The 27,276-nt window shown below is 37.5% G+C and overlaps 1 protein-coding gene across 2 annotated transcripts in view; it reads right to left on the reverse strand.

Annotated features, from left to right (window-relative positions):
- The window catches only part of HOMER1 (homer scaffold protein 1), a 144,499-nt gene that overhangs the window by 108,912 nt on the left and 8,311 nt on the right, over positions 1–27,276 (reverse strand). Inside the window, exon 1 of one of the 2 annotated variants that reach the window (XM_064273523.1) lies at positions 1,249–10,890. The exons of the other annotated variant lie outside the window; for it this stretch is intronic. The gene's annotated coding sequence lies outside the window, so the exon portion shown is untranslated. Of the gene's footprint in view, positions 1–1,248; positions 10,891–27,276 lie in introns of those variants that run through there. 2 annotated transcript variants of the gene reach the window in all.

Raw genomic sequence — 27,276 nt, forward strand, 5'->3', positions numbered from 1 at the left:
TGAGGCAGAGAGAGATTATATAATTTGCTCAAGATGACATATCTAAGCAACCACTAGAGATGGCATTAAAACATGTCTGGTTCTAAAGCATGTATTTTTATCCTATACTGACTCCTTGGATGGGAAAAAGATTCTTTTGTCATGGAAATCTGAGTTTACAGTTCTAACCAAACTGAAGCCTGGTCCATGGGAGATGTTCAAGAAATGATGGAAGAATTAAATTCTTAGTTGTTTTTGCCAGAAACAAAATCAAGATAAGAAAAACAGCAGGGAAAAAGCAGAAAATATGAGTAACGCTCAAATTTTGCCAAGACATGCTTATTATTCCTATCATGTCATCCTTTTCAGGAATATCATGTGTGAGGAAATCTAACCAATGTCTGAAACAGGTATTAGATACTTAGGAATTATCGACTAACATCTAGTCTCAAAGACCAATGTATTCACCTCACGTAGACCAGTACTAATTTTATTTATATTTTTTGTATTCTGTTACAGAAGTGGAATCATTCAATCAATTTATAAATCAAAGAGGTATTTTCCCTTGAAGAAGGAAAAATCAAGGATAACGATAATTGGCATGAATAAAACAAGTTTTGGGATTTTTCCAACCAATACTAGCATTCCAATGCAGTACTGGAGTATGCATTGTTTTCAAATTACAGGTAAAAGTGGTGCCAGTGCACACATACACATCCTCGTGAAACCACTTAAGTACTCTTAAGAGTGTTTAACATGCATAGTAACCATGGTTGTGTGCCTGTACTATTTCACTTTCTGTCAACAAAATTCCAGCACAGAGGCAATCATGAAGATAAATCAATAACTTGTCACTTACTCTCTGGATGCTGGTCCCATGCTCTTCACAGTCCTTGTGATGTTGTTATTGAAACATTATACCTGACATTAAAATACCACAAAACCCTCAAACATGAAGTTCTCAAATACTATAAGTAAACAGGAATTCAATCACCAAAATTACTCAAGAATCTACCACCTGGCCTTGATAGTACTGCCCATCTGTACCCTCTCTTGGTATCTTTTTCCAACTGAGATAGTGAAAATGAAGAAAAGATGCTAAGAAAATACCCACTCATAACAGTTTATATTTCTAAGACCTCTTCCAAGCTGACTTTAAGAATTAGATACTATTTACTGGACAATTTACATCTACTGGGTAAAACATCTAGACAGTATATCATTTAACTTTAATAGTCATTAAGCTCATTGTTGAAATTAACCACTTACTTGCCAGCAGAGGAGGGAAGAGGTATTCTGTTTTTATCTTTCCTTGGCAATTTGACCAGTCTATGGAGCTTTTCAGTCTGTTTTAGAAGTTTTATCCTCCTGCACTATCCTTCTTGTTGGCTGGATTGGATGTTTTAGACCACAAACTTCAAATGCAGCAATATTCTGCTCTAAAGCAATCTGTACAAATCAAATTGAACAGGGAGTTTCTGAGATCTCCCCGTATGTAAAGAGTAAGTCACTGGGTAGTGCAAATGGTTAACACGCTCCGCTGCTAACCAAAAAGTTGGCAGTTCAAGTCTACCAGCGGCACCTCAGAAGAAAGGCCTGGTGATCTACTTCTGAAAAAGCAGCCACTGAAAGCCCTATGAACCACAGTTTTACTCTGACACACAAATTCGCTATAAATTGGAACTGACTCTACTGCAACTGAAAAAAATTTATTAGTAAACTAATTTTTCCAGATGTTTGAACATGGGTTTGGGGAAATTTTCTGAAATGTTTAACACAATTTCTGAGCGGCAATGTATGATTCATTTCAATCATCTTTTAATTATAGGGAAAGATAGTAAACAGGTCCATAATAAATCTTAAATTCAATTTTAGCCCGAAGTTGTATGTTTCACAATCTTACCAGGTTTATTTTCTCCATTTCTTGGCAAAATGTCAGATAGTAGATAGCAAGATGGTGAAGGCATACCACAAACTGGATAACAAAATGCTAAAAGTGTCTGCATTGGTATGTAAGTTGTTACTTTCTGAGTATTTTTGCATGGACTGTTTTGTTTAATACTCATAGTGAATCTTGTAAAATAGGTAAAGCAAAGTATTAACAAGACCATTTTACAATGAAGACTTGGCATTCAAGAAGTCAGAATGAGAAACCACATCTTCTGGCTTTAAATTCAGGGCTCTTTCTACTGTTCTGTACTGACTTTAATATGCTTTTGCTATAGAACTTCAATAAATCTCACATACTCTGAGACACTGTATTCTTATTTTGAAAACTCTCACTATCTAATAACTTAAGAACTTCTTATTTGGATAAAGAAGCCTATTACATGCCAAAATCTGGTAAGTAGTAGGGCAATAAAAATTTACTGAATAGTTCAAAAGAAATCTTTTTAATCTAGTTACAAATCTCTAGTACTAAGAGAAACTTTAGAGATTAAGACTCTAGAGCAAACCTCACACTGGAAATCTAAAGAAAGAGGAGGAAATGATCCACAAGTTGCCCTAGGTGACACAGCCAGTTATTGACAAGCAGAAAAGCTTCACCTAGAACGGTACTTGTCAAACAGCCTGGATCATTTTAAACTCATGCTCTGTGCACTGACCTCAATTTGCCTTTGAGTGTCATTCAACATAATTCCAATCTGTCAAAAATCAACCATAACATCATTATTTCAGACATCTTAAAATGCATTGTTAATATAAAGTGTCACAGCTGGTCCACACTCCTTGGTCTTCACCTCTGATAAATTTTTCCAGGAAAATGTTATGCTTCAATTTTTAAAATGTAACACCCTAACTAGGTGTACCTGTGAGGACACTGTATATACTTTCTTTAACAGTACAGTATTCATACACACAAACACAGGCATAGTCAGACAGGTGCTGGATTCCATAAAAACAAGTTTTATAAAATGCGTTGTATGGATTATTCTAGAAAATACTCATTATTGCCTTGAAAATGATGTGACTTCTAAGACAACATACATTCCAATAGTACCAGACAATCTTTTTTCTTCTGGATCATCATATATAAGAACAACCAAATATTTGTCAGTAAACTGGTGGGTTTTTTTAAATATAATAAAATAAAACTGCATAAAAGCATCCTAACATCTTATAAATAGGACTTATTGATATCCTCATTAAATGATAAATCATTCAAGCCTTCATCCAGTTAAAATCTATTACCCTGCCATTATTTATACATTTATTCTAAATTTATTAGACATAAGTTTCTAATCATATGCCTCAAATAAAAAGTTTCTTTAATAGCAACGGAATTACTAAAAAGCAGCATGAAATCTATAAAAGCCAACTGGGTATTTATTAAAGCATCTTAGGCAATATGTTTGTCAACTGGGTATCTTCAACTGTAATATGATGAAAATTAAAGCTCAAAAATTAAAAATAACTGCCATGGGACAAGCTATAGTAATTGTTCAAAAGTAGTGAAGACTAGTTGAGTAGCGAGTCTCATTCTCTCTCCATTTCACTAGGCATCAAAGGAACATGTGATCCAGGAAAAACACTGTTACAAATATGAAACTGTTGAAGGACAGAGAGTTAAAGTTATAGGAAGAAACTAACATCTGTTGAATTCCTATGACATGTAATACTTTACATATATATTCTCATTTATATCTCAAAATAACTCTAAGAAATAAGAGAAGTTATGAGATAATAAAAAACAATAAAAGACTTGTTTCAATAATTAGCCAAAGGAGGGATTTAATAATTAGCCAAAGGTCACAAGCTACGAATGGTATTTCAGGGATTCAAACCCTGACTAACTCTACAGCCTGTGCTTTTCCAGTATTCTGAAGAAAATAATGTCTGATAATGAAAACTCAGCTTACATTTGTTTTTCCTTCATTACTGAATAACTCAGTGACCAACTCAAAATCTCAGAAGACATAAATCTTTATTGTCATGCTAACAAAATAATCTATTTCCTCACTCCTCTGAGGCAGGCACTATAGCAAAACAAGCTATTACCTCTATATAAATATTAGAAAATATTCTCCTCTATATAATTTTTTTTTATATATATAAATATTAGAAAACATTCTATTTCTTTCATTGGACCCTGTATGGGATTAAACAGTGTCCCTCCAAAATTCATGTCTCCCCAGAACTTCAGAATGTGGTTATTTCCAAATAAGATCTTTGCAGATATAATCAAGTTAAGATGAGGTCATACTGGACTGTGGTGGGCCCTAATCCAATGACTACTGTCCTTATAAGAAAAGAGAAATTTGGACACAGACACACAGGGGAGAAGGTAATGTGAAGAAGAAGGCAGAGACCGGAGTGATGCATCTACAAATCAAGGAATGCCAAGGATTGCTGGCAACCACCAAAAGAACCAACAAAGGATTCCTCCCTAGAGCCTTCAGCTGGAGCATAGTCCTGCTGACTCTTTGATTTGAGACTTCTAACCTCCAGAACTATAAGAGAATAAATTTCTGTTTTTCACCACTCAGTTTGCGGTATTTTTTTATGGCAGCCCTAGGAAACTAATATCAGGAAGCTAAAATTAGTATCTGGATATTAATACAAACTGAGAATTTGAACTTTCCTGATACACATAAGGAGCCCTGGTGATGCAGTGGTTAAGAGCTCAGGCTGCTAACCTAAAGGTCGGCAGTTCAAATCCACTAGCTGCTCCATGGAGCAGTTCTACTTTGTCCTATAGGGTTGCTATAAGTTGGAATCAACTCGACAGCTACAGGTTTGATTAATGCAAGTGAAAGGAGCCCTGGTGGCAAAGTGGTTAAAGTGCTCGGCTGCTAACTGAAACATCAGTGGTTTGAACCCACCACCTGGTTGTAGGAAAAAGATGTGGCCTTCTGCTTCCATAAAGATTACAGCCTTGGAAACCCTACGGGCCAGTTCTATTCTGTCCTATAAGATCACTATGAGTCAGAATTGACTCGATGGCAACAGGTTTGGTTTTGGTTAATGCAAGTGACCTTTTCATAAGTCATAACTCTCAGACATGAAGCATGGTATCATTACCTTATTTATTCCTTCAACATGTATTTACTGACTATCCACTCTGTCAGGTACCATTAGATGCAATGCCAAACGAAGTAGCAATGTCTGTTGTTGTGTGCCATGGAACTGATTCTGACTCCTAGTGACCCTACAGGACAGACTAGAACTGCTCCACAGGGTTTCCTAGGCTATAGTCTTTACAGGAGCAGATAACCAGATATTTTTTCCCGTGGAGTCACTAGTGGGTTTGAACCATCGACCTTTCAGTTAGTAGCCAAGCACTTAACCACTGTGCCACCTAGATAAGTGATAACAAACCATTTGTTCCTGGCTGCTAACCCAAAGGTTGGTGGTTCAAACCTACCCAGTGGTACTGTGGAAAAAGGCCTGGTGATATGTTTCCATTAAGATCACAGCCAAGAAAACCTTATCAAGCAGTTCCACTCTGTAACGCATGCTGTGGCCATGAGTAAGAACTGACTCCAAGGCAATCATCACCCATAACATATAAATGATTACTAACTACTTATGATGTAGATCTTTCTAAAATATGTTTCACATTCTATCTCGATTTTTTTATTGTAATATATACATATAACATATCGTCCAGTTCTTAATTGCTTTTTATTTGATTACTTGAATATGGTATGATCACTGGGCAACACTTTCACATTCTCTTATTAAACACTCTCAGCACCAGCTAGCTCTCCTTTATGGAACTTGCCACAGCTGTAACTTTTTATTTATCTATGAAGTTATTAGAAACCCCAGTGCCATAATGGTTAAGAGCTATGGCTGCTAACCAAAAGGTCAGCAGTTGGAATCCACCAGGCGCTCCTTGGAAATTCTATGGGGCAGCTCTACCCTGTCCTATAGGGTTGCTATGAGTCGGAATCGACTCAACAGCAACGGGTTTGGTTTTTTGGTTTGAAGTTCTTATGGTCTACTCCCAGACTTCTGCTTCTAGTCAACACAGAGTAACAGGGACTAGATCTATCCTCCTACCTTAAGTATAAATATTCAAATATATGAAACAAGTTTTTCAGACAGTGGACAACAGGGAGTGCAGAACAGTGATCCTTGAAAGAAGGAAACAACCTTGCTCTAGAAATAATCAGCTTATTGACTAAAGAGAGTTTTCACACTGCAACACAGAAAGGACGAAACTGAACAGAGTTCTGACTTTTAGGAGATGCGGCTGAAGATTAGGAGAGGTAAGGCAGCTAGGCTTCACAGGACAGAGACCTAAAAAGGAAGGAGCTGAACAGATAGGAAAGAGCTAAAATAGAGAGAGTACTCTGGAAATTTGTAGAGGGTTCCCCTCATTTCTTCAGCTGAGTACTGATGAGCACATACATGTTAAAAAACAAATCCAAGGCCAGAGAAAAACCACCAGGAAGAGCAAGCAGGACAATGCTTCCACCCAGCCAGAAAGGAGAATACACAGGACACTGGGTGGGGTATTCATAAGAGCATTTTCTCAGTACTAAGCTAAAATTAGTCATAGATCATATTATTTCCAAGTAACTGAGTCTGAACAAAGCTCAATAATATTTAAAAAAATAAAATATCCATTACCCAATAAGAAGGAGCCCTGGTAGCATAGTGGTTAAGAACTTGGCTGCTAACCAAAAGGATGGCAATTCGAATCCACCAGGAACTCCTTGGAAACCCTATGGGGAAGCTCTACTCTGTCCTATAGGGTCATTATGAGTCAGAATCGACTCGGTGGCAACTGGTTTTTTTTTTTTTTTACCCAGTAAGGTAATGTTCAAAATATCTAACATTTAAAGGAGAACTAAAATACAAACCATAATGAAGAGAAAAATCTATCAACAGGAACAGGCCCAGAAATGACAAAAAGGATAGGATTGGTAGGCATGGATATTAAGATAGTTATTATAACTATATTTCAAGTGTTCAAGAAGGTAGAAAAAAGCATAAGCTTGTAAAGGAAAGCTTGAAAAAATAAAAAAGCTCCAAATCAATTTTCTAGACATTCAAGATGAAAAATACACTGGATCAAATTCACAGCAGATTAGACATTGCAGAAGAAAAAAGTTAATGAACTTCTGAAAACATAAACTATCCAAAATGAAACACAGAAAAAAAGACTAAAAAAAGATAATATATCAATGTAATTGTTCTGATCAGCCTAATATATGTATAATTGGAGTCCCCAAAGAGGCAGGGAGTAATAGAAAAAAAGTATTTGAAGAAATTATGGTTGAAACCTTCCCAAATTTGATAATACCACAAAGCCACAAACCCAAGATGTTCAATAAATCCCTGCATAAGAAGCATGAAGAAAATTATACCAAGGCACATTACATTGCTTAAAACCAATGATAACGTGAAAATTTTAATGTAGTCTTGGGCGTGGGGGTAGGGGCACATTACAAGCTAAAAGACAACAGCAACATCTTTAAAGTACTGGAGAAAAAAAAAAGATCTGTTAACCTAAAATTCTCTATCCTGCAAAAGTATCTTCCAAAATGAGTGTGAAATCCTAAATAGACAATAGATAAGTGGTAACTCTGGTGAAGGGTAAGGCAGTAAACAATACTGGGGAAGCCAGCACAGCTTATACAAGGCAAGGTCATGGAAGCAAAATAGACACATCCAAACTCCCTGAGGGACTGAATTGCTGGGCTGTGGGAACCATGGTCTCAGGGAACATCTAGCTCAATTGGCATAATACAGTTTATAAAGAAAATGTTCTACATGCTACTTTAGTGAGTAGCATCTGGGGTCTTAAAAGCCTGTGAGCTGCCATCTAGGATACTCCAGTGGTCTCACCCCTTTGGGAGCAAGGAAGAATGAAGAAAACTAAAGATACAAGGGAAAGATTACTCTAAAGGACTAATGGCCCACATCTACCATGGCCTCCACCAAACTGAGCTCAGTACAACTAGATGTCGTCCTGGCTACCTGCCTACCACCACTGACTGCTCTGACAGGGATCACAATAGAGGGTCCTGGACAGAGCTGGAGAAAAATGTAGAAGAAAATTCTAACTCAAAAAGAACGACCAGACTTGCTGGCCTGACAGATACTTGGAGAAGCCCTGACAGTATGGCCCCTAGACACCTTTTCAGCTCAGTAATGAAGTCACTGCCGAGGCTCACCCTTCAGCTAAAGATTGGACAGGCCCATAAAACAAAATGAGACTAAAGGGGCACATCAGCCCAGGGGCAAGGACTGGAAGGCAGGAGGGAACAGGAGAGCTGTTAAAAGAGAACCCAAGGTTGAGAACGGAGAGTGCTGACACGTTGTGGGGTTGTCAACCAACGTCATAAAACAGTATGTGTACTAGCTGTTTAATGAGAAACTAGTTTGTTCTGTAAACCTTCACCTAAAGTACAATTAAAAAGAGAGACAGAGAGTAAAATAAAGACTTTCTCAGACATACAAAAGCTGAAAGAACTCATCACCAGTGGACCTGTATTGGGTTTTAGATAGAAGAAAAATGATACCGTATAAAAATCTGAATATACTCAAAGGAATAAAGAGCACCTCAAATTGGTAAATATTGGGTAAACATAATTTAAAAAAATCTTTAAACCTCCTTAGATGATACCTGACTGTTTAAATCACAAATAATAATAATTTTGCAGACTTTTTAAATTAATAGAAGTAAAATATATGGCAATAATACCACAAAGGTGAAAGGTAGATAGCATTATACTATTGCGTTCTAAAACAAAATGTAGTAAGTTAAAGATGTATACTATAAACCCTGAGGAACCATTAAAAAACAACCAAAAAAAAAAAAGGTAAACAAGCCAACAAAGGGGATAAAAGGAATAATAAAAAATACTTGATTAATCCAAAATAAGGCAGAGAGAGACAGACAGACACAAACAAACGGAAAGAGACAGGAAAAGGGGACCAAATGGAATAGAAAATAAACGTGATGGTAGACTTAAACTGGACCATATCAGTAATCACATTAAATGCATGTGGTGTAAACACTTCAATTTAAAGGCAAAGATTGTCAAATTGGATATAAATCAACACCCAACTATATTATGCTTATAAGAAAACCATTTTTAAATATAAAAACAGTTTAAAAGTACAAACATGAATTAAGATATAGCATGCAAACACTAATCATAACGAAGTCTATTCTCATTCCCCAACTGCGAGCTCTATGAGGACAGGGGCCATGCCCATTTTGTTCACCCTTGTATCTACAATACCAGGCAAGGTGGCAAGCAGTATCTGTTAAATGAATGAGAAAGCTCTTTTAATTTGTAGGAACTCTTACCTCGTGTTACTAATTCCCAGGCAACGATGTCACCACCGCTCAAAGTCTTAAAAAATTTTTTTTTGCCTAAGACTATTAACAACTGATGCTTCTTGCTGTTATCTATACCCATCTCCAGGACCTATTCTCTCTCCCTACCCAGTCTCCTGGGGACTTAGAAACCTGATTTTTTTTTTTCCTTTGCATTTATGCCATTAGTATTTATTGAGTGCCAACCACATGCTGGGCACAGACACTGCCCTTAAGGAGTTTATGTTCTAGAAATGGATTCAGGCAAATGGTTGGCTCAGGAACTTCAAAGAACTCTGACAGATATGGAAGATGTTTCTAGAGGATTCCATGGAGCTCTGTGCTTGGCCCAGTTGAATACTGATTTTGTTGAACACAAAGAAGAAATGCTTATCAAGTTCATAAATACAGGGCATCCGTGGGAGAAATAGATACATTCTGGACAACAGAATCAGGACTCGAAATGTCCTCAGCAGGCTGAACCCACAATGAAGGTACTCTAATAAAAATAAGTGCAAAGTCTTGCATTTAAGTACAAAAAATCCATTACACAAATGAATCATTACACAATGGTTCATACAAAAAGACTTGAGACTTTGTCTATAAACTTGAAGTATCCTAACCACGTGAATGCTTGCTACGTGTTTGAAATGTAGAACTGGGTAACAATGACCTAGGAGTGCTGAGTTCCAAAGGATGCCTCAGTTGAAGAGAGAAATTAAAGGGGATTAAGGTGGTGAAAAATAAAGCACTGGTGATTCAGTGGTAGAATATTCATCTTCCACATTGGAGACTCAGGTTCAATTCCCAGGTCAGACTCATGCACAGCCACTACCAATCTGTCTGTGGAGGCTTGTGTGTGGCTACGATGCTGAAGTGGTTCCAGCAAAACTTCCAGACCAAGATGGCAAAGAAAGGCCTGGCAATCCACCTCCCAAAATCGGCCAATGAAAGCTCCACGGAAAAATGGTTTGATTGCCCATCCAATCATGAAGATGGCATAGGACTGGGCAGTGGCCCCATTCCCTGTGCATGGGGTCACCACGAGTGAGGAGCCAACTCTATGGCAGCTAACAAAAACAACAAGATGACAAAATGTCTGTAAACAATCTGAAATGAGAACTATTTTAAAACAGAAAAAAAGAATATTATAGATGTGTTCAAATATCAAGGACTGTGAAGTCAAAAATGGAGAACTAAGGTTCTGTCTGTTCCAGAGTGTTGACGTCAACTCAACATAAAGTCCATCTCATCACTGAAACCTGATTTATTTATTTCCTAGAGTTACCATAACAAATTACCACAAACTGGGTGGCTTAAAACAACAGAAATTTATTCTCTCATAGTTCTGAAAGCTAGAATGCTCCTAAACTAGCATCTAAACCTCCTACCATGGTCTGTAAGGATCTACGTAACCCGGCCTTAAGCTACCTTTCCAAACCTTGTTTCATGCCATCTTTTTTTATTCTGTGAGAGGCAGTATGGCACTACTGGAAATATCATGAGCTCCTGCACTGGACTGCCTGAGCATGTGATTCTTAGGAAAACCACTCAACTGATTTGTACCTCAGTTTTTCCACATACAAAGTGGGGATATTAATAGTATCTACCAATAAAAAAAATAGTATCTACCAATAAAAAAAAAAAAAAAACCAATAGGGTTGCAGAAATTAAATGACATAACATATAGAAATCATTTGGAACAATGGCTGCCACACAACAACCCACTTTAGTTGGCATTGTACTAATGGATTAGTATATTAAGTGGTGGGCATTTATCTTTCTCGAGGGAAGAACACAAAGCCAAGCAATAGAAGGCTAGGCTCTATGACAAGCTACCACTTGTGGCCAAGTTTCAAGTTTTCTGGGCCTCAGATGCCTCGCTTAAAAATAACACAGGCAGAATTAATTACCTCTAAGGTTCTTTCCTCCAACTACATGAAAAATCTACTTGAAAAAGTGAATATACAGGTGGAGCACAAGGCATTTTTAGGGCAGTCAAACTATTCTATATGATACTATAATGGTAGACACATGACATTATGCATCTATTAAAACCCACAGGCCTGTACAATACAAACTGTGAACCCTAATAGAAACTACAGACTTTAATTAATAATACTGTGCCAATATTGGTTAATTAATATCACACGCAAGCAACATTTTGCTGAAGATCATTCAAAAGCAGCTGCAGCAGTGTATCAACAGGGAACTGCCAAAAATTCAAGCCAGATTTAGAAGAGCATGTGGAACCAGGGATATCACTGCTGGTGACAGGTGGATCTTGGCTGAAAGCAGAGAATATCAGAAAGATGCTTACCTGTGTTTTATTGACTATGCTAAAGCATTCGACTGTGTGGATCAAAACAAATTATGGATAACACTGCAGAGAATGGGAATTCTGGAACACTTAATTGTGTTCATGAGGAATCCATATACAGACCAAGAGGCAGTCATTCGAACAGAACAAGGGAATACAGCATGGTTTAAAGTCAGGAAAGGGGTGCGTCAGAGATGTACCCTTTCACCATACCTATTTTTTTTTTTTTTCTTTTTATTCTGTAGGCTGAGCAAATAATCTGAGAAGCTGGGCTATATGAAGAAGAATGGGGCATCAGGATTAGAGAAAGACTCATTAACAACCTGCATTATGCAGATGACACAACCTTGCTTGCTGAAAGTGAAGAGGACTTGAAGCACTGACTGATGAAGATCAAAGACCACAACCTTCACTAAGGATTGCACCTCAACATAAAAAAAAAAAAAAAAGGATAACAAAAATCCTCACAACTGGACCAATAAGCAACATCCTGATAAATGGAGAAAAGATTGAGGCTGTCAAGGATTTCATTTTACTTGGATGCACAATCAACACCCATGGAAGCAGGAGTTAAGAAATCAAAAGATGCACTGCACTAGGCAAATCTCCTGCAAAAGACCTCTTTAAAGTGTTGAAAAGCAAAGATGTCACCTTGCGGACTAAGGTGTGGCTGACCGAAGCCATACTGTTTTCAATCGCCTCATATGCATGGAAAGCTGGACAGTGAATAAGGTAGACCGAAGAACTGACCCCTCTGAACTGTGGTGTTGGTGAAGAATATTGAATATACCGCGGGCTGCCAAGAGAGTGAACAAATCTGCCTTGGAAGAAGTACAACCAGAATGCTCCTTAGAAGCAAGGATGGCGAGACTGCGTCTTACATACTTTGGACATGTTATCAGGAAGGATCAGGCCTGGAGAAGGACATTATGCTTGGTAGAGGGTCAGTGAAAAAGAGGAAGACCTTCAATGAGGTAGACTGACACAGTGGCTGCAGCAATGGGCTGAAGCATAGCAACAGCTGTGAAGATGGCGCAGACTGGGTAATGTTGTGCATACAGTCGCTTTGAGTCCGAATTGACAGGATGACACCTAACAACAACAATATTGGTTCATCAATTTTAACAAATGTATCACAGGAATGCAAGATGTTAATATAGCAGAAACAGTGTGTGAGGGGAGGAGAGGTGGTATATGGAAACTGTGTATTTTCTACAATTTTTCTATAAACTTAAAACTGTTTCAAAAAATAAATTATATATTATATATTATATAAAATGAATATATTGCTATAATTCTTATTTATGTTAAAGTTAAATTATTACAACATTCAAAATTACTAAAAAACAGCCACTCTGGCTCAACCTAGTATATCTACTGCATAGACATCACATTTTTAGATTGAAATTTCACTCGGCTGCTTAAAGTTCTCCAGACCTAGCACTGACCCGTAGAGGGGACATACATAACCCCCAAGCATAACGTTGACTTACAGCCCCTAGCAAGTAAGGGGCTAGGCAAGTGATACAGGTTGCACCCCTATACACGCAGCCTCTGGAGGAGCTAAAGCCTGTGAGGGAAAATATTCTCAAACACCTGTCTTGTGCTAAGCACTGCAGATACAATTTACATTAAAACTTAGTAAGCTCACAATGGCAGAAACTTTCTTTATTATGTTCCTGGCTATGTTCCCAGCACTTAGAAGAATGCCAGGCACATAGTAGGTGGTCAATATAAACATTTGTTGACTGAATTAATACACAACACAGTCCTTGCCCTTATGACACTTAATAGTCTAAACTAATGCTACCGTAAGCATTTAGAAACACATTTTCAGGTAATAAATATGTACACATTTATTTTTGTTTTTTTCCCTAACTTCATAATTATTAAACATCAGTGTGAGTGACTTAATAGTATCTGACCTTAAAAAATTCCATAATTGGTGACATGTTTAAGAAGAACAATCAGATTATTTAAATACTTTTCTGTAGACTGAGCAATAAGATGGTTTAATTATACAGAAAAAGTTTTCATAAAAACATTAAGTATTTCTTTAAAAATTCATTATAGTAGAAGTAGTGATTGTTCCTACAGTAAGTACCATTTAAATCTCAACTGCCTCACTGAGAACTAATATTTTCATGGTTCCATCAAGGATCTGAAATCAGCCTACTATTTCAAAAGAATCAATGAAATCACAGCATTAAATAGATTAAGTTCTTTGGAAATAAAATATGGGGGGGAGAAAAAAAATTTAATGGGTATTTAATCTGAAGGGGACAGATAAATTCAATAAACTTATTTTTGGTCTTCAGTGCTACCAAGGTTTCACTTTTTTTGATATTCTTTATTTAGAAAAATATAATTCAGTTGAGTACTAGAAATGTAACTGTAAAATATACATAGTAACAATAATTACCATTTATTGAGTAGTTACTATGTGCCACAAATGCTGTTTTAAGAACCCTGTTTGTATTTTATCTCTTAATCTTCATAATTCTACCCCCAGTTTACAGATGAAGAAACGAAACATACAAAGGTTAAGTAAACTGCCCAAAATCACAGCTAATGAAAAACAAAAAATCAAACCCACTGCTGTCGAGTCTAATTCCGACTCATGGCGACCCTACAGGACAGAGTAGAACTGACCCATAGGATTTCCATGGCTGTAAATCTATATGGAAGCAGACTGCCACATCTTTCTCCTACGGTGACTGGTGGGTTCGAACTGCCAGCTTTTTGGTTAGGAGCCAAGTGCTTAACCACTGTGCCACCAGGGCTCCTACAGAGCTAAAAAGGGGATCAATAATTTAACTGCAGTCATAGTCTAGCTCAACAGATCTTGCCCTCGATAGCTAGCCTGCTCTGGCTGTACTATATATGCTGTACATTCTACTTACAGCTTCTGCGACTCAAACCTGTAGCTCAAGGTTTTAAAAAAAAAAAAGCTTATAAGTGGAACAAACCCCATCAATTTGGGGCCTGATGATACAATTGCATTTTACAGAACAAATGATAAATTTATTTCATTTTGAAGCCTCTGTTGGTTAATTGATTCTTACTACTATGAAAAAGAAAACTACTGCTCAATTAAGACATTCTTTCAGCATGAAAGTCCCCACAATAAATAAAACACAATCCAAGCTTTCATAATAATGAAATCAGAATTAGCGCAGGGGTACAAGTACTTTGGGTTATTATTGCGGAAACAAAGTCCACCCTGTACATAAAGACTAAAGATATTGATATTTATCAACATTAAGAAAAGCAGGGTAAGTTAAATTGCAAAACTGTGTCCAAAACAATAATATATTGAGTTCTCAGTAGGAATCAGAGCAATGTTTAAAAGCTTAAGTCAATTCATTAACTTCTGTGACGTTCCTAGGTATGAAAGAAAAAAACTTATAAAAGAACCACTACACACTATGGTTCACTCTGAACGCACATGTGCTGTGTATGTTTATGTACACTGGGCATAGGTAGGAGATGAGAAGGTAAACATTAAATGTAGTCCCTGGCCTCGGGAGAGCTCCAAGACTTTCCATAGGACTGGGTTTCATAATGCTTTTCAAAGAAAAGACATCAAATATTAAACAAATGGTGGTATTCTGGCAAATTTAGTATTTATTAGGTTTGTCTTCCAAGATGATGGAACATTCTCTACAGAAGGAAAAAGGCAACTAAGGGAGGAAAATGTGGCATATTAAAATAACTGAATAAAACACTGTGAAAATTGGACATACCTCTTTCATGTTTCATTTTTAGCAGAATGAAGACCATGAAAATCCTTCTGACAGTTTTCTGCTTCTTAGGTACAGTAGTCTTATGCATGGAATTATGTCACCCCAAAATATGTGCTGCAAACCTTAACTTCTACGCCTGTGTTTACAGTCCCGTTTGGGAATGGTTTGTCTCTGTTATGTTAGTGAGGCCATCCTCACAATATTTGTTATGCTTGAGCCCACTGTTGCAGCCACTGTGTCAGTCCATCTCATTGAGGGTCTTCCTCTTTTTCAATGACCCTCTACTTTGCCAAGCATGATGTCTTTATCTAGGGACTGGTCCCTCCTGATAACATGTCCAAAATACAGAGACAAAGTCTCACCATCCCTTCCATCTAAGGAGCATTCTGGCTGTTCCTCCAAGACAGATTTGTTCAATATCCTGGCAGTCCATGGGATACTAAGACAAGTAGTAACCTAGATTTAGACAGTTTTAACAATAAAAGCACCAAAACTTTTGACTTCTAACCTCAGGTGGGCCCTTTAAGTTCCTCTTTGTTCATGGTTTGCAATCTCTCCCCTTCTTCACCTCTCTTCTCAAGACCCTGAACAACCTTCTTTCCCTACATTCTCAGCATATGGCCTCATCCTTGATCACCCAGTAGAATGTAAGCTCCGTGAAGGCAGGGATCTTTGTTCATCAATGTATCTCATACACTTAGAACAGTGCCTGACACACAGCAGATACTCTATAAATACTTGTTAAATCAATCAGTGAATGAACTGAAGAAACTGAGCCCATCAGTTAAGGAGCTCCCTTTCAGACCCCTGCATATAAACTACAAACTTAATTTGGTCATATCCTTCCTTACATACTTCCCTCCAGTCTATGAGGAAGATATTCATCCTACTTAGTTAACTACTCCACCTGTGTTCCAGATCCTATTCCCTCCCATCTCTTTTCTCAATAATTATCTCCTCTCACCTGTCTTGGTAATCCAACGGTTAAAGCACTTAACTGCTAACCAAAAGATCAGCGGTTCAAAACCACCCAGTAGCTCCACAGGAGAAAAGACCTGGCAATCTGCTCCCAAAAATACTACGGCCCAGGAAAGCCCATGGGGCAGTTTTACTCTGTCATATAGGGTCTCTATAAGTTGGAATTAACTCAACAGCACACAATATCAACCACTGTAATTTTAAAATACTCCTAGCTATAGACTCCCAGGGCCTTCAACTAATGCATAAAATAACCCCATCATGAAAACAAAACCGAAAGAATCCTAGACCTTGCTGAAGCTCTCTCTCTCCATATATATTTTTCAAGAAGCTTGATCTTTAAGTCTGTATTTGTCTCTGCTTCCTCATCCTTCACCACCACCCAAACCCAGTGGCAATTTGGCCTCTAACCCAAGCTGCTCAAACATCTCAAGGTAAGGCCATTAAGGGCTCACTTCTTACCAAATCTGATACTTTGTGCCTCATTTGATGCTTCTGCTACATTTGATCCTGACCACGCCTCTTTTGGAACTCCCTCCTTTTCTTGGCTTTTTTGACACTGTTCCCTCTTGGTTGGGCTGACGGTTCTCTCAGCTCCTTTGCCTGCCTCTTAAATGACTATTCCCCAGAGATGCCTGATCTGCTCTTTTCTATAAATACCCTCAATGAGCTCATTCACATTCACCGCTTCAACAAAGACTTATATATTCTAATAATTCCCAAAACTTTATCACCTGCCAATTCTCTCTCCTGAAAACTAGACCTATGTATCCACCTATGAGACATTCCCACATGGATGTCCATAAATATAATCAACTTTTGCTCAATTTCATCATCCTGCAAACTTGCTTCTCTACTTCTGGTTCCCTATCTCAACTAATAGCTGACAAAGTCAATCTCCTACTCCCTGTTTCCCTCCCATATATATCTAGTTCACTGTCAAGTCCCATTGATTCACCTATTTAAATCTCTTTTGAATGCAGTCCCAATTCTACTCTATTTATTTAGCTCAAACCATTATCCTCAATTAAATTTTTGCATTTAACCTATTAAGCAATTAAATCTTAGTGTCTCCAAGACCCTCAACCCACTTGCTCTACCCCCTGCCCTCTCTCTCTCTCTCTCTCTCTGTCACTGCCCTCTCCCATGACCAATAAACCCGAAACCAAACCCACAGTCATTGTGTTACCGAGTAACACTGCTTACTCCATAGGGCTTTCTTGGCTATAATCCTAACAGAAGCAGATCACCAAGCCTTTCTTCCACAGTACTGCTGGGTGAGTTTGAACTGCTAGTCTTTAGGTTAGTCATCGAGTGTGAACCACCTGTACCACCGAGGGTCCTGACATCCTCCACACTGCAGCCTGAGTAGTTAATCTAAAACACAAACATGGTAGCATAACTCTACCAGCTTAAAATTGTTCCATTTTTCACCATTACTTAATGCAATGACCTTAATGCAATAAAATATATTTACTGTATACCTATATATACAGTAGGGCATGTAATTTATAAATATACATACATTATACACTCAAAATTATTTTATTGATATGGGTACCCCATCAAATTATGTGAAGATCACTAATCTAGAAGAAAAATACAGACATCTAGTTCCTGACTACCTTTCTAGTCTCATCTCTCTTTATGCTATATCCTAGTTGTGCCAAACTAAACTTTCTAACTAGTATACTTTACCTCTGAGGCTTTACTTACTTCACCCTTCTGCCCGAAAATTTCCCCTCTAACAACCTCCCTCACACATCTCTTCTACTACTCTCTCCCCACCTGGTCAACTCTTGTTTGTCCTTTAAGGCTCAAGACTGGCTATGGCCTTCCAAAGCCGAGATAGGGACTTTCCATGCTGTGCTCCCAAACACAATATACATCTCTACTGCAGCACTTAATCACCATACTGTAATTTCTTGTTTACATGTCGACTCATCTTTGTATTCCCAGTGCCTAGCATGACTCATAGCACAAATTAAGTGCTTAATGTTTGTTACAAGTGCTCAAAAGGCACAATGTTGGGGGACAAACTGTAGCAACACCTTAGTTACCCAACACAGTTGAGAAAGTAGGCACTCTTTTTCTGAGTGTTAGGTTTTTAAGATGCGCTTACATCATGCATTCAGCTTTCAGGTGTTGGTTACAAGGGAGAGTTTTAGAAAGCCAATACTTTATCACCCATCAAATTCTAATCAATTAACTGTCAATGGTGTCAACACGTTCTGAAAGCTGCCTTATGTAAATTCAAAAGTTAAGGTTCAGTGATTCTGGTCAAACATAGCAAATTAATCACACACGTTTATCTTCTTTCCAAAACTCCCCATCACATAACAACAAAGAATAGAAGACATGACATCAGTGGATAAGAGATTTTAATGCAGTTTTGAAATAGAAAGCATAGTACCTGACTTGGCAAAGCCAAACATGCTGTAACTAAAGTGCCTGCAATAGGAAAAGTAGTAAGTGAACCATTTGCTGGCCAGAATTTAGAGGTAAAAGGAGTGCAGAAGTGGGTGTGAGGTATGGGACTGAAATCAGAGAGTTTGAAAGTTTAAATAACAGAACAATAAGGCCCCACCCCACCCTCTCCCTCAGTCAGGCAATTACCTCTTCCAATAGTAGAAGGTAGAGATGGGGCCTAAAAATAGTGACAAACTGAACCACACCCCCTCAAAAACTCCTCCCTTCATGGTTCTCAAATTATAGCATGTAATTTTTTTTAATATGTCTCCTAGGTGTGTAATGGAATAATACCCTTAACTTGCTCTCAGAATGCCAAGAGGTAGATTACACACACACACACACACCATTTTTTTTCTTGAGAAACAGGTCAGAGACAAAACCTACAATCTCAGAGAAGAGCCTAGTGCTTAACCACTGTACCACCAGGGCTCTTTTGAAATGGTGAATAGGATGGGATATCGCACAGATGATTAAGTTACTAATCAGTTGACTTAATCATTAAAAAGATTAACCTGGCTGGACCCCATCTATTTAGGTGAATTCTTTAAAAGATGAAGCATTAGAGAGTCTTCTCCTGCTGGCCTTGAAGGCATAGCCTCTGTGAGTTCTAGAGCAGCAAGGAAATTAATTCTACCATCAACCACATGAGCTTGGAAAAGGATCACAAGCCACAGATGAGACCCCAGCCCTGGCTGCCATCTTGATTGCAGCCTTGTGAGACCCTGAGCAGAGGTGCCAACTAACCAGTGCCTGGACTCCCGACCCACAGAAACTGTGAGATGATAAATGGGTGTTGTTTTAAGCCCCTAAATTTGTGGATACTGCCATGCAGCAAAAGAAAACTAATACAGCATTTGGACAAACTTAAGGATATCTAAGCAGAATAAATGACTAGAAGGAAATTATGTTTCCTACTAAATCAGAAAACTTCAAAAGGCAAAGCAGTGTCAGGTAGGTTAAAAAACAGTACATTTAGAAATGTCGGAAGGCAGAAGTAATGGACATAACTCATAAGTACTGCCAAAAGGAAAGCAATAGAGATCAGTTTCAAGTTGTCCTGGGTCTGTTAAGTTATGAAAAATAGATGTGAGGCCGAATCAGTGTTTCCTTTTTCCTTCTCAGTTTAAAATTACAGTTTTTACAACTTGAAAGCAGAGAGAAAATAAAGCTTCAGGCATCTCTGAGGCTTCCAAATGGATAAAAGTGTCTCATGTTTGTAAACTTCAGTTATCAAATGCAGTAATTCTAGTAAGATCACTAGATCAGCAGCTTAAGCATCACCTGGGAATTTGTTAGAAGAACAAATTCATGGACCACTGAATCAAGAACTCTGGAGGTAGAACCCAGTAATGTATGTGTGTGTGTCTAAAACACGCCTTCTAGGTGATTCTGATGCAGGTTCAAAACTGAGATCCACTGATCTTAATGTTAATTTCTGCCACTGCCCTGCTATGCTCTGGTTTTCCTTCTTCAGTCAACAGTTAAAAGCATTTCTAGACTTACTGTATTTTACCTAGATTAGAGTATCACAGTAGCTAGCATATGGTAGGAGCTCAAAAAATATTTGTTGAATAAATAAGGGATGAGATATGTGTGTTTGGCCAAAGAGTTAAAATGCTGGATATGAATGCCTTTTGGCAGGACAATAAGTTTCTCCTCACTTTCCCACAGTCCTCACCTATCCCTATTGTCCTCTACCTTACACCCTCAAACACTTTTCTGCTCAGCCAGTGATAACATTACACAGCTGTGACCCCTGGGAAAAATAACTCAGGAAGTGTAACATTTAATTTTAAATTTGGGTAAGTATGGTTCAACTCTCTCTTACAAATTCAGGACTGAAGTAATTTACAGCTATTTCATGATGCCACACTATGCCACAACTGGCCCTTCCACTTGTCCCAGTCCAGCACTGGGCTGGAAAATGTATTTCAAGATACCATCTCAATCTTCCTTTTTCTGATCTGGAGTCTGTAGAGACTAAGGATATTTAAGTGCCTGCATAAGTATTCCAGAGGCTCATGTGCCCCAAACCACAGGGGCAGCTAACAGGGCTCCAACTGATGAAATGTACCATTTCATATCAATTTCGAACAGGCTACTCCAAATGCATATAATAACATCAAATTATCTGAGAACTGTATTCAAAATGTAATGCACTGATCAGAGATTTAACTACATACAACAAAATACAGTTTCTTTCGGTACCATCTAGAAGGAAAAAAAATACATACATCTAACGAATTTACCACTAAGATAACAGGCTTGCCCTAAACTTGATTTTTTTTTTTTTAAGAACTATGAGGGGTTAGAATACTCACTCCAAATGAATCTATACATATCTGAGCATCCATTTAGGATCCCCTGAACTAATGGTAAAAGACCTAAGGAGCCCGAAGACCTAGCACACGATCTACCATTTATTTCACAGTTGCATAATCTCAAATAAGTCACATTTTCCCTCTGAGTTCTAGTTTCAGCTGTAAAAAGTGATGTTTAGTGTTGACACTCTGACAGCAGAAATACCATTTACTCTTTGTTATGGATTTAATTGTGTCCTACAAAAATATGTGTCTACTTGGTTAGGCCATCATTCCCAGTATTGAGTGATTGTCCACCATTTTGTCACCTGATGTGATTTTCCTTTGTGTTGTAAATCCTACCTCTATGATGTTAATGAGGCAGGATTAGAGGCAGTTATGTTAATAGGGCAGGACTCAATTTACAAGAGCAGGTTTTGTTTTAAGTCAATATCTTTCAAGACATAGGAGAGAAGCAAGGAGTGGGGGTGACCACATACCATCAAAAAAGTAGTGCCAGAAGCAGAGTGCGTCCTTTGGACCCGGGGTCCCTGCTCTGAGAAGCTCCTAGACCAGGGGAAGACTGATGACAAGGACCTTCCTCCAGGGCTGACAGAGATAGAAAGCTTTCCCCTGGAGCTGGCACCCTGAATTCAGACTTCTGTTTGTTAAAGCCATCCACTTGAGGTACTTCTGTTGTAGCAGCACCTCATAACTAAGACACACTAAAACAATCTATTTTTGCTGTCATTAGAGCAACTACTTCTTTAGCTAATTCTGAAAAGAAGAATGAAACAAAACTTGAGGTAAGCCAAAATTGATATAAATACACAAGTATATGTAGTAACAGTACTAGATCCTGAAAACATACTGTAGGTATTAATATATTTTTAACAGCCCTAACCCTTAAGCCCCAAGAGAAGCTCTGAAAATTAATACATTCACTGTAATTCATTAATTCATATAATTTACTATAATTAAGATTCCAAAAGAGTCAAGGAACAATATTTCACAATCTTACCATGAGTCAAAACTCACTTGACAGCAACAGGTTTGATTTGGTTTTATAGAAATAAACATGTTAGCACTTCAATGAATTTCCTTCAAATCTTTTTTATGGACATATATATTTTATATCATCTACATCATAGAGAATATACAATATTGTGTCCTGATTTCTAACTACCACTGTACCAGCTGTGAAAACATTCTTTAGGCAAGTTTCCTACCATATGAATAACCTGTAACTTAACTACCCACAGTTCATATATTGATTACTCAGAATACAGTAATTTGCCACAAAAATATTAAATAGCAATAATATCATTAATATCTTGCCATTCCCCCATACTCACATCGACGTAGCAATACATGTCAATTTAACATTAATAATACACTAAATGAAAGCAACAAAGAAAATAAACCAAAAAACCAAACCCAGTGCCGTCGAGTCGATTCTGACTCAAAGCGAGCCTACAGAACAGAGTAGAACTGCCCCATAAAGTTTCCAAGGAGCACCTAGAGGATTCGAACTGCCGATCCTTTGGTTAGCAGCCGTAGCACTTAACTACTACACCATCAGGGTTTCCAACAAAGAAAACAGACAACTAAAATTCTATGGATTATCAATTAAGTAAGGAAAAAGGCAGCCTGCAAGATTTAGAACTATTAAAAAAAAAATTAAATAGAACATCAAGAAAGATGAATATAAGGGTGACATGGGAGTCTTCTCATTCAGCTTAATGTATACAGATCCCTGGCAATACTGAGTAAACAAGAGTAGGTGGAATCCTCATTCTGTAAACATCTGGGAGCTGGCAGGGTGATTAAGCAAAGCACATGAATTTTAATGTTAAAAGCCACGTGACAGAGATTCATAACAACAGAGTAAGAGAGAAAACAGTACTGTTTTACAAAATGGAAACAAAGAAAGGTAAAGGCACACTTAAAATAGTATAGTTGGTTCAAAATTAATACTTGACCTGTTAAGTTTAAGAATATACAGTCTTACCTTCCATGAAAGAAGACTGATTGAAATTTTCTAATATCAGTACTAGAGCTCTTTGAACATCAAAGCCTCTTAAGATAATTTCCTAGTGACCATTATTAACAGCCTAATGGGAGAAACTGAAAGCAACTAGGGTAGAAAATTCTGACGCACAAGAAAAGCACTGTTCTTAATAACCCTCTTAAAATTCTTACTTACAAATACTTAGGTGAAACAGGGAAATAACAATTGCTTAAGATTGAGGCATGCTTAAATATAAAGAAAGGATCCAACAATTTACCTAGAAAAATTATCACAAAACCTGGCATACCCAACTATATGCCCAATTGCCAGGACTCATAATTTTCTATATATTAAAATTGGGCTCTAATTCCCCAAATTCTTTCAATTTATTTTACACATGTGTGCTATACTATTGAACTAGACTATTAGGAAACACAAAGTACAATAGCCATAGAGAGATGTTTCTGAGCTATGGCTCTGAGCACATTTCCATTAAGAGTCTCCAAGTTAAAGAAAGACAAGGGCAAATTAAAAACAAACCCCTCGATGGAGAGGAAAAGAAGTCAAGAACGCTTCCTCCTACAGCCATCTGTATTCTAAGGCATGGGAACACATGGATCAGACATGCCTATAGACATGATCATAACAAACATGACTTAAAACGACCTTATAAAGTAATAAAGGCTGCTTTGGTATCTGCAAGGCACCCTGGTGGTGCAATGGCTAAAGCAATTGACTGCTAACAGAAAGGTCAGCAGTTCAAAGCACCAGCTGCTCCAAGGGAGAAAGGCGTGGCAGTTTGCTTCCATAGAGATTCACGGTTCAACACCAATGAGTTTGGTTTTGGTGTCTGCAGTCCCTCAGTACAGTTTTGTTTTAATTTCTATCCAACTCTGGCTTGGTAATTTCATAAAAAGCCTTCAATTCTGGTAACAACTGATCTACCTTGAGGACTTCGCACCAACCTTTGTCAAAGATGACATGGAAACGCTTCATGAATTATGGAAGAACATTAAAATAAAATGTTCATAAAGCAGGTCTATTTTTTATAAAGCTAATATTAGGTTAACATTAAGAGATAGATGATTTTTCAAAATTTAGAGAAAGTGCTAAGGTAAACTGTACTATGAGGATAAAATATTGATTAGGCTGCTAATCTTTTTGAATTACATCAACAATTTTAATTTCCATACAAGAAAACAATGACTTTTTGCCTTTCTCTAATATCCTACTTTAAAGAGAAAAGACAGTTAAGTGTAAATGAAATTCAATGCTTAATGAAGTCAAATACTAGTTCTAACCTACTGCCATTAAGTAGTTTCCTACTCCTAACAACCCTATAGGACAGAGCAGAACTGCCCCATTGAGTTTCCAAGGAGTATCTGGTAGTTTCAAACTGCTGACCTTTTGGTTGGTGGCCATGCCACTTAATTACTATGCCACCAGGGTTTTCAAATATTAGTTCTATACAGTATTTAAAATTCTTTTAGCTATACTAGAGCCATAACTGGGTTCATAATCCATAATTAGGGGGAAAAAAACCTTGAGAAAAGATAATTTTTTTCTTCATAAAGCCACTAAAAAAAGATAGCCCTGTAAAATTAACTCTAAATTTTACTTACCAGAGAAGCGAACAGATTTTTTTTTTTTAAACTTTTTTTAAAAACAAAAATGACATCACAGTGGGGAGGTCAGTCCCTTTGAGATTTAACCACATTTTCATATGAGACAGTCAATCGTTTAAAAGTAAATTGATTTGGATGATAATTTTTTTTTAAGTGAAATGATAAAGTGGTGATGATAAAGCCACTGAAATTACACTTAAAAAAATGATGAAAATGGCAAACTTTGTTATACGTATTTTACAATTGAAAATTTTCTTTAAAGTAAACTGAGTCTACAAACTATGTATAAGGACAATTTCTATAGTCACTTTCTAACTATCATGAATAACATTTCAATATTTATCCTAAACCAAATGTCATCATTCCCTAATCCCAAAAAAGTCACATATTTAAAATTGTGACCTCATTTCAGAATTATTAAATTAATAAAAACATACCTGTCATGAAACAAAATTAAGAGCTTCTTATAAATGAACACCCTGTATATACTTATATTTTGAACAGGATTTTTTGTGTGTGTGTACACGCTTGTTTGCTCCTGCTAGGTAGCAAGTTTGTTGTGACAGTTTAGTAATTCTATACTAGAACCAGGAAATTAACAAAGAAAATAAAATAATAAGTGAAACAAAAATAGGACCCATCAGGATGTTTTTAAAAAGGATTAATGCCTATGTAACGTGACCAATCAAAAGGTCATAATACTGTATATCTTGTTTTTAAGAATTACATAATTCTAAGAATCCAAAAAAAAACCAAACCCATTGTCATCGAGTCAATTCCGACTCATAGAGACACTACAGGACAGAGTAGAACTGCCCCATAGGGTTTCCTAGGCTGTATTCTTTAGATGTCACTCTGAGGACTAAGTGCACCTGGCCCAAGCCATGGTATTTTCAATCACCTCACATGCATGTGAAAGCTGGACAATGAATAAGGAAGACCAAAGAAGAATTGGTGCCTTTGAATTATGGTGTTGGTGAAGAATACTGAATACACCATGGAGTGCCAGAAGAACCAACCAATCTGTCTTGGAAGAAGTACAGCCAGAATGCTCCTTAGAAGCAAGGATGGCAAGACCTCGTCTCACATACTTTGGACGTGTTATCAGGAGAGCTCGGTCCCTGGAGAAGGATATCATACTTGGTAAAGCAGGTCAGCGAAAAAGAGGAAAACCCTCAATGAGATGGATTGACACAGAGGCTGCCACAATGGGCTCAGACATAGCAACGGTGGTGAGGACGGTACAGGACCTGGCAGTGTTTTGTTCTGTTGTACATAAGGTCGCTATGGGTTTGACTGACTCAACTGCACCTAACAACAACAGCAATCTTTATGGAAGCAGACCACCTTACTCTTTCAGAGTGACTGGTGGGTTTGAATCACGAACTTTTCAGTTAGCATCCAAACACTTAACCACTGTGTCACCACGATTCTTTAACACATCCTAATGTGCTATTGATAATCACCATTTCATTTGTATAAAAACCTCAGCCCAGAGCCAAAAACATCATATACCACATCCATTCTGTCTCCCAAATGATCCCAGTTCTAATACTTGCTCCTCCTCAAAGTTAACTGACATGGCTTAACCAACCTTGACTAGTTTACACAATTTTACCATCAGCTTTGCACAAGTACTCAAGTATTATAATCTTGCTTCTCTTCCTCCCACTCACTTCGTACATGGCTAAATATGTAAATATTCAAGTAGGTTTGGTTTTCATTTTTAAACTCTAGCATAGGACCTAGTTTTTTCTGAAAAACATAAAATATTTATAAATTTAAATACTATTCCTACATCTTGGCAAGTCAACACAACTTGTTATCCCATGTAGTGATCATGTTATCTATCTGGTGGTTGGCAATGGGTAGCAACTTCATCCCATCACCAACAAATTTTAAAAAGAAAATTTCTCCTTCAATTTTTTGGGGGGAGGGAAGGTTCTCAGACAAGTAGCACCAATGCAATCACTGAAGCTAACAGAAACTAAGAAGTAGGGTGGAAATTTCAAGAGCAAATTAGGGAGGTGGCAGGTTTGGGGCTGAAGGTGGGCTTAAATGTTTCCTGTTACTCTTACATTGTAAAAAAAACAATTGTATGGAAGGAAAAACCCATGAGAGTCCGTTGTTATTATCCCCACCACTATGGATCCCTGAAAACCTGCTTGTATCACTAGGAGAAGAGAAAAAGAGGATGAAGTCACAAGGATAAACGAAATAAGAACAAGAACAAAAAGGAACTAATGAAAACTCTTCAATATACGCAATAATAGGTTATATACAGGGGAAGAACATTTGGAAAGAGCAAGCGTGATTTGCTGTTGTATAATTATCGCCAAAAAAAAAAAAATCCAATAACAAAAAATGAGTTCTTTCAAATATAGCTAAGAATGTTATTGTTGTTGTTGGGTGCAATCGAGTTGATTCCAAATCACAGTTACCCCATGTGACGGAGTAAAGCTCCCCCACTGGGTTTCATAGGCTATAATCTTTACAGAAGCAAATCGTTAGGTCATTCTCCTATGGGGCCACTGGGTGGGTTCAAAATAAGAAAGAACAGGGCTC

Source organism: Loxodonta africana, chromosome 2, assembly GCF_030014295.1.
Source record: "Loxodonta africana isolate mLoxAfr1 chromosome 2, mLoxAfr1.hap2, whole genome shotgun sequence".
NCBI classification, from domain to species: domain Eukaryota; kingdom Metazoa; phylum Chordata; class Mammalia; order Proboscidea; family Elephantidae; genus Loxodonta; species Loxodonta africana.